Below are 9,000 nucleotides of genomic sequence, written 5' to 3'. Positions count from 1 at the left end.
CGTGAGCGCCCTCTACAGTGTTCCCAGGATGACGGAATCGGCCAGGGATGCATTTCTCAGAATGCATCCCCGTGGTTAAATGGGGCGTGAATGTACCATAACTGGTTTGGCACCTTTGCTGATTCTAACGTCTGTGTCAATTCTGGATCAGTTTCCATTGGTTGGCTTTTCTCCTCATTGTGGGTTGTATTTTCTTGCTTCTTTGCATGGCTAGTCATTTATTTCTGGATACTAGATATGCTGACTTAACCTGGGGCGGGGGCAGGGGGGCTGCGCAGATTTGTTTTCCTGTCAATATTCTGAGCTTTGTTTGGGGCCGCAGTCAACTCAGAAACTGTCTCCCATGATGACTTGCGGAGAGTGTCAGGAGCAGCGTTCAGGTTCAGTCTGGGACTAATTATGCTCCACTCCTGGAGCAAGACTTTCCCGAGCAGACTACCCAGGGCCCGTGAACTGGGAGTTTTCCAGGCTGGCTGGTGAGAGCAGGAGCTGATCTCGACTCTGTGTGTGCTCCAGCCGCCGTTCCTTCTGGTCCTCAGGGTGGTTCTCCCCGACTCTGCGTACTTTCCTCCGTGGGTGTGCAGACCAGTACTCAAGCTGGCCTCTCCCTGTCTCCGGAGCCCTCTCTCAAGGCAGCTGTCTCCTCTCCGTGAGCTCTGACCGCTTGGTTTCCCCACCCTCTCTGCTCAGTCTCAGCTGGGGGATCCCACCAAGCTCAGCTGAGACAACCGCTCCCTGCAGCTGGGCCAGGAACCTCTCAAGGCAGAAGCTGGAGCGACCTGTGTTGTCCTTTCATCCCTGCCTTCACCTCCTGGTGGCCAGCCTCCTGGAAACTGCTGTTTCATATTTTGTCCTGTGTTTCCATCATTTCGGGTGGGAAGGTCAATCGGGTCCCCTTCATTCTGTGCTGGCTGGAAGCCCAGCAGATACATTTTAAGCGTTGAGTCACCGGTCCACACTTGGCTGCAGAGGAGGGGCAAGCACCTCCTCTTCCTCCCACTCCTCGGAGAGGGGAGCCCCACCCAGAACAGCAGCCCTCCCACAACCTCCTTCGGTGCCCCGCCCTACACTTTCCTGCCCTCCATGTCAGCAAGGGGTGGGGGAATCCTCGCTGCCAGGTTTGACAGTTTTATTGCAGAATCTCTTTCTTCCTCTGGGTGCCCACTTCGAAGTGCTGTGTTTGTTTTATTAGGGTGTTTCGGTGAGAACTGAAGATGGTAGGCACAGAGCCTGGCACATCGCAGGTGCTCATGGAATGTACATCGCCCCGCATTCTCTGATTCTGCCAGCCCACCACTCAAACGAGGCAGCCGCGTCCCGGGGGTGGGAACGCACAGGGCAGTGCCTCTTTGCGATTCCAGGTAGGACAGAGCCCCCTTTAGCGAGCCCCTGAATTCATCCTACCCAGAGTTTGCAAACTTAATACCTAAAACAATGGATGGCTTCCCTTTTTTACCCCATGGACTGGATTCTAGCAAAATAAATGGGCACAGAGCTAATCCCTACCCCACCCCAGGCCAGCCCTAGGGAAATTTGGAAAACAGGCAATTAAGCACGATCGAGCAGTTTGGCCTGGGCGGAAAATGACCTTGCCTACACATTACTGTCTGGTGATCAATAATTCACAGCACAGCCAGTCGAGTGTACAGCCTCAACTCATCCATCTCTCCGTCCAGCCGGCCCAGCCCTCACAGGAGGGCCCAGAAGGCCCGATGCTCATCCCCACTTCCCTCCTGGAGCTGGCGATGGCAGGGGAAGGGGACCCCAGGCCTCCAGAGGACAGGCTCCCAGGAGCTCAGAGCAGCGGCCAGAACTCACTCTCATCCAGAGACACACATTCTGCAGCTCTACAGGGGGGACCACAGTGAAAGTGACCTCCCCGGCCTCCTCCTGCGAGATGGCATTCTTCTCTCCCCGGCTGTTCCCCGCCCTCCTCTCATGACACTTCTTCCACGGAGCTTTCCTTGATGATTTCTGTGCTCGAGGTCGTCACAGCATTTATTCGGCATTCGTTAATTTAATTAGAAACCATCGATCACCCTGCTGTAGACATGGGGCAGAAACCAATGAAGAACACACAAGGTCCCAAAGAAAGTACAGAGGGACAGCCCTGGCCGGTTTGGCCCAGCATTTAGAGCCTCGGCCCGTGGACCAGAGAGACCTGGGTTCGGTTCTCACTAAGGGCACGTACCTCGGTTGCAGTTTGTCCCTGGCCCCAGCTGGGGTCATGTGGGTGGCAGCCACTCGATGTGTCTCTCTCATGTCGATGTTTCTCTCTCTCTCCTCTTTTCTCTCTCCCTTCCGTTCTCTCTGAAAATAAATGCAAAAATGTCCTCGAGTGAGGATAAAAAATTTTTAAAAAGAAAGTACAGAGGGAACAAACACTCTGGGGGCACTACCCACTCCACCGTCCAAACCCCCTGGCAGGTCCATCAGTCTCTCCAGTTCACAGGTGGGAAAACTGAGGCTTGAAGACGTTAAGCAGCTTCTGCTAGGTCACAAGGAGCAGTGGTAGGACTTGAACCCAGCACTCTGGCTCCAGGACTGGGCTCCAAACCTCTCCCTGGGCTGAAAAGCGGGTACCACCCCATCTAGCATTTCAGCCTCGGCCCAACATTCTATACCCCCTGCTCCCCTGCATTTTTTCCCTCTGGTGCTTAGTATTGATGTGTCATACATTGTACCAATTTACCTTGGTTCTCCGTTTCCCCCGTCGAATGTCAGCTCTGTGGGGACAGAGAATCTGTTCATCTTGCTCACTGCCTGGCACGCAGCAGGGCTGCGTCGGTATTGGCGGCTGGACTGGGGAAGGACCGGCGGTGGAGCCCAAGTGGCCAGCCCTCCTCCCGCGCCCACTCTCTCCGCTCGAGCCGCACTGGCCTCCCTGCTGTTTCTCCGACTCACCTCGGGGCCCTTGCACCTGCTAGATTGGCCCTCTGCCTGGACTGTTCTTCCCTTGAACGCCTGCAAGGCCCAGTCCCTCACTTACTTCAAAACTTTGCTCAAATGTCACCTTCTCAATGAGGCCACCCAGGATCCCCTATCCACAATTGCAGCAGGCCCCCCCACACCCCTGCTGCCAGCCCCCTTGACTCGGCTTAGCTTTTCCTTTTCGCTTTTTGACATAGGTATCATTAGCTTCTTAATTATGACTACTACTTAGTGTCTGTCCACCCCAGTCTGAGGGCCAGCTTTGTGGGGTGGGGAAAATGTCTGACTTGTTCACGCTTGAATCCCAGGGGGGCACACAGTAGGCATCCGAATGTGTTCAGCAAGTGGACGGTGCTGGTGGGAGATGGGAGCCATTTGTAACGGAAAGTGAAGACAATTAACCCTGCCCGTCATGATTACACACTTCCTACACGAGCGCGCCGCGGTGCTGTGTGAGAAACCTGCCACGTGGTAATCAATTCACTGCAAGATACAAGATCGGTTCCGCCGGCGTCTTTCCGGGGAGCCGCCTGGGCAGCGGGCGCTGTGCACGCAGAGGGTGGGACCCTCGCTGCCTCGCACAGCCGGGAACAGCGTCCCCCTTGGGCTGCACCGAACGCGCCCCCGCTTGGGGCGGCACCGAAACCCTCCCCTGCCCGCGCGCGCTCAATGGTTTTCTCTTTCCGCAGCTTTCAAATCACACCCGCCTCAGTGTACTCTGTTACCTAGCAACAGCTATAAATCAACAGAACGTGCTGGAATGTTACAGCCAAGCTCCCTGGCTGTTAGACGCTTTGGCTTTATTTAATCCAAATGTGTTGACCTGTCCCCACAGGTCGTCTGCAGTCACCTCTCCCCCACCAGCTCCACCTGGACTCGGGCATTTTGTGTTGTTGTTAATCCTCACCTGAGGATGTTTTCACGTCGATTTTTACATAGAGTGGGAGGGAGGGAGGGAGGGAGGCACGTCAGTGGGTTGCCCCCGCAACGCCCCAGGGATGGAACCTGCAACCCAGGAATTGAACCCGTGCCCCTTCAGTCTGTGGGCCGACTCTCTAACGCTGGGCCACATGGGCCAGGGCTGGATGCAGGCGTTTTGAAGCTACTGAGGGCTTGTCAATCTTTCAGCAAGTCTCGGTGTTTTCCCAGCACCCTGGCCAGCGCACACAGGATGAACAGGCACCTCACCCCTAACGTGCCCAAAGGGGCCTTGGGTTCGTCCCCGTTCTCCCTCACTCTCACCAGCACCCCCACTCTCCTGGCTGATCCTTTCCCTCTCAGCTCCTCAGGCCCCCAACCTAGGAGTCCTCCATGGTCCTCCCCCTTCTCCGCCCCGCGGTCAGCTCACCGGCAAGTGCACCTCCTCCCACCAGAACCCCTTCTGAATCCACTCACGTCCCCGTCGTCACTGGCACCTCGCATCTGGAAAATTCCGTGTCCTCCTAATTAGCCCCGTTCCCAGCCTTGTGCTCTCTGTCCACGGTCGACGCAAGAGCCAGCACGACCTGCGGAAAATGTGCGTCGAGTCACGTGAAAAGTATAGGGTGAAATTCGACTCCTTTCCACGCCGCCCGACCCTGCCAGACCTGACCTCTTCGTCCCTTCCTCCAGCCTCATTTCTGGTCACTCACCCTCACCCCGGCACACCAGGGCCCTGGCCTGCTTCCTCGTGCCTCCCACCTCTTTTCTGTCCGGGTAGAGAGCGTCCAGGGGGGCCAGTCTCCCCAGAGGCCACGCTGCTGCTCACGTCAAGAGGTGCCGCCTGGTCCCTGTCTCCCGGGCCCGGGCTGGCCGCGACACCTCTTTTGGCAGCATGTGGCCGAAATGACACCCAGGACGTCTGAGGTTGCATCAGAAGAAGCCGTGTAGCTTTCGTCTGGGTCTTAGGTCGCGCTTGAGGTCATCAGTCTGGGAGAATCCAGCCGACGTGATGTGAGAATCCCAGCCACGTGCGGAGGCCACGTGTAGCTGCTCTGGTCGACCACCCAGCTGACCCTGCTGACAGCTCATGCCCACCACGGCATGGTGGAGCCGGGGCAGCCTCAGGAGGAAGGCCAGGAGGAAGAGCTCAGGAAGCCCGGTCCACCCCTGCGCGCGGAGAAAAGCCCGCGTGGTCTGTCATTCAGGGACGGGAGGTGACCGGAGCACTCCCTGGGGCCCGCCCCTCTCTGTCCCCTGAGGCCGACACTCTCCTGGGACCTTTCCTGACTCACCCCTTTCCCTCCATCTGCCTTCAGGAGCCGCCTCCCAGAGCAGCCTCGGGGCCGCGGCGGCGGCTCTCGGAGCTGCCCTGTGCCCCGTGTCTGTGGAATGAGGTCTGTGGACGTTGGCAGAGCTGTGTGCCAGGTGGCGGCTCAGGCAATAGTTTGCTTTCTATCCAAAGGCCAAAATCATAACATTGACATGTCAGACTTCTTCACCGAGGCCGAATGTCACGCGGTGAAGGGTACAGACCTTGAGTGTTCCGTTCGCAGAGTGTGAACGAACGTGTAACCGCTATGCAGACCAGATACTGGGTGTTTCCATCCCCTCAAAGGCCCCCACTGGCCTCCCAGTCGTGGTCCCCCCCTCGCAGAGCCCACCACTGATTCCCCAGGACTGAGCCCACGAGACGCCCACGCGAGGACATCCGGTGAGCAGGCTGCCTGCCCGCCCGACAGCCAGGGCCTGGGGGCAACTTCACCCGGGACTCAGCGCCTCCAGCTCCGGCTCTCTGCTGGGTCTCCTGCCAGTTCCAGGCTCGCTGGGGTGACGGTGAGGCGCGCGGACAGCGAGGTTCTCAGGATGGCTCTGCTGGAGGGCGGCCCTGGGCAAGGCTCGCTGGAGTGACGGTGAGCCGCGCAGACAGTGAGGTTCTCAGGACGGCTCTGCCGGAGGGCAGCCCTGGGCAAGGCTCGCTGGGGTGACGGTGAGGCGCGCGGACAACCGGGGTTCTCAGGACGGCTCTGCCGGAGGGCAGCCCTGGGCAAGGCTCGCTGGGGTGACGGTGAGCCGCGCGGACAGCCAGAGGAAGGGTGTCCGAGGAAAGGGAACAGCAGCTGCGAGGCCCTGAGGCGTTGCCTGCAGTGGCGTGGCCAGGGCAGTAGGAGGCGCTGGGGTTGGAGAAATGCTGAGCGGATCCCAGTAGGAGGAGAGGCCTCACGGGCCCTGGTGATACGCTGTGCTCACTCCGGGCAGGACAGGACGCACCCTGGACAGGGGACTGGCTCCGGCCCGTGTGGAGAAGAGACCGTGGAGGGAAAGACGAAGAAGTGGGTGTCAGCACAGGAGCTCCTGGGACATCCCGGCAAGGGCGCCGAGGCTGGGGGTGGCAGTGAAGATGGCCAGCACCGCCAGGGTCGGCCCACGCACTAGATGTGGTGTGAGAGGAAGGGAAGAGTCGGGGAGACCCGAGGTTCTCAGGACCAAGAGGCTGGGAGCACAGAGTGAGCAGACTCCTGAGGAAACCGAATAGGGACCCGGCGGGTGGCCGTGGAGCCCCTCTCCACCCTGACTGGGCTCCTCCGGGAGATGGTGCAGTGGTGGAATTTCCCCTTCGCTGACACGCTGTCGTTGGGCCCTGCGGGAGAGTCGCTGGGACCCAGCACCGGTTCTGGAAGGACAGGAACTCGATGAGCACGGTGGGAGGAAAGAGGGGCAGAGAGGGAGAGAGGGGGGAGGAGGTCGGGAGCACAGGGGTCGGGCTGGGCTTGCCGCAGGCCAAGGTCACACACTCACCCCCCTGCAGGCCCTCAGCCTGTGTGCACGCCCCTGTGTCCCCACAGCCCAGACCAGAGGGTTCTGTTTCTTTGGTTTGTTTTCTTTTTTTTTTTATCCTCACCCGAGGACATTTTTCCATTTTTTTGTTCAAATACAGTGGGAGGGAAAGAGAGGGAGAGGGAGAGAGAGAGAAACATCGACGTGAAAGGGACACATCGAGTGGCTGCCACCCGCACAACCCAACCAGGGCCGGGGACAAACTGCAACCAAGGCACATGCCCTTAGCGGGAACCGAACCCAGGTCTCCCCGGACCTCAGGCCAACACTCTAACCGCTGAGCCAAACCGGCCAGGGCGGTTCTGTTTCTTTCGTTTTTGGTTTTTTTTTTTATCCTCACCCGAGGACATTTTTCCATTTTTTGTTCAGGTAGAGTGGGAGGGAGAGAGAGGAACAGAGAGAGAGAGAGAAACATCGATGTGAAAGGAACACATCGAGTGGCTGCCACCCCGCACAACCGACCAGGGCCAGGGACAAACTGCAACCGAAGTATGCGCCCTTAGCGGGAACCGAACCCGGGTCTCTCAGGACCACAGGTCTACGCTCTAACCACTGAACCAAACCGGCCAGGGCCGGTTCTGTTTCTTTCAAGGGACATTCCCAACGGCTTCCCTGGACCTGCAGAAGGCACCCCAGACTTGGAGGTTCGGGTTCAGGCTTGCCAGTGGCTGGCTCGCTCACCACCAGGGCACCGAGGGCAGCTGTATTCGCCCTTCCGCAAAAGGAAACACGTTGTCCATTTGTCCTCTCCCCAGAAACCACCCCACCCCCAGCAGCCCTCCTGACCCCGAGGACGGAGACGACCCCAGCCTTCTCTTTTCCAGACCAAACCTCCTCGGTTCCCCTTCCTCACGTATTCCTTCCATGAGTGCTTTCCGAGCACCTGTAGGTGCCAGCCCTGTGCTGGGCACCAGGGCAAAGGACAAAGAGGCACCATCGCCCACCTCATGGAACCCCCTGTGGGGAGGCCTGAGCAGCTGCGCCAGGTCCCTCTGAGGCCGGCAGCCCCCTCTTCAGGGGCCAATGAGCAGGGCAGGGTTGACTGCAGCTCCCCAGGCCCCCTAAGCCTTGGCTTCCTCCTCTGTGAAATGGGCCAGTGACTGTGTCTCCCTAGGAGGACAGGACCACGTATCTTTCCCCCACTGCTTCTCTCTCTGGAGGCTGCCCCGGGCCCACGGAGGCCTCCCTACGGAGTGGATGAAGGCATCCAAGTGTTGCAGGGTTAACGGCACCAATATATGGGAGCCCACGTGATTCGTGTAGCGTGGTCTCCTGGGGGGATTTCCGGAGGCCCGTCGGACCCCAGCTGCCCCTCCCCAGCCGATCTCGAGAGCCGGCCCTGGCCCCCGCTGGGGTCTGCCAGCACTGGCTGGACAGGAAGGGCCAGATTCCAGCCCCGTGCCTGCTGCTCAGACGCCCACGTGGCACCACCTCCTCTGCTTCCAGAGAGCCAGTGGCATTTCTCGGCGGCCGCTGGGTCGGCGTGTGGCCGCTGAAGACAGCATCCCAGGCACGGTGCAGGGAGAGCAGAGTCTGAGCTCAGCTTTGTCAGGAACTAGCATCCCGGATCCTCGGTAATTTGGTTCAGTTTCAGCTAAAATGAAGCCTGGACCACAGTGATCGCCTCTCCCACCAGAGCTGCAGACATACAACACACTCCGGGGCTGGCGTCTCAGCTGGGCCCGGGCTGCGGGGCGGATGCCAGGTGTATGGCTCTCAGCTGGGCCCGGGCTGCGGGGCGGATGCCAGGTGTATGGCTCTCAGCTGGGCCCGGGCTGCGGGGCGGATGCCAGGTGTATGGCTCTCAGCTGGGCCCGGGCTGCGGGGCGGATGCCAGGTGTATGGCTCTCAGCTGGGCCCGGGCTGCGGGGCGGATGCCAGGTGTATGGCTCTCAGCTGGGCCCGGGCTGCGGGGCGGATGCCAGGTGTATGGCTCTCAGCTGGGCCTGGGCTGCGGGGCGGATGCCAGGTGTATGGCTCTCAGCTGGGCCCGGGCTGCGGGGCAGGCACCGCGTGGGGACTCAGGGCAGCAGAGGCTCATGGGGACGTTCCTCAGTCCGCTGTTACCGCTGTGAATACGCAGCTCCCGCAGGCCTCTGTGGGGTTTCAGGTTGTCTTTGAATCAGAGCGATTTGTCCATCAGGACTTTTGAACTGTCATCCTTGTGGTGCAAAGGGCGTACGCCATGCAGGACCCTAGGGCTACTAGACATAGGGGGCAAGACCCCAACACCCCAGGACTCAGTTCAGACAAACCTTCCCTTTCTTTCCCGGTCACACAACCTAGAGACCTCTGGGGTCCCTCTGGAAAGAC

The sequence above is a fragment of the Molossus molossus genome, unplaced genomic scaffold, assembly GCF_014108415.1.
Source record: "Molossus molossus isolate mMolMol1 unplaced genomic scaffold, mMolMol1.p scaffold_m16_p_1, whole genome shotgun sequence".
Classification (NCBI taxonomy): Eukaryota; Metazoa; Chordata; class Mammalia; order Chiroptera; family Molossidae; genus Molossus; species Molossus molossus.
The sequence above is the reverse complement of the archived record's forward strand: the minus strand, read 5'-3'. Positions refer to the sequence as shown.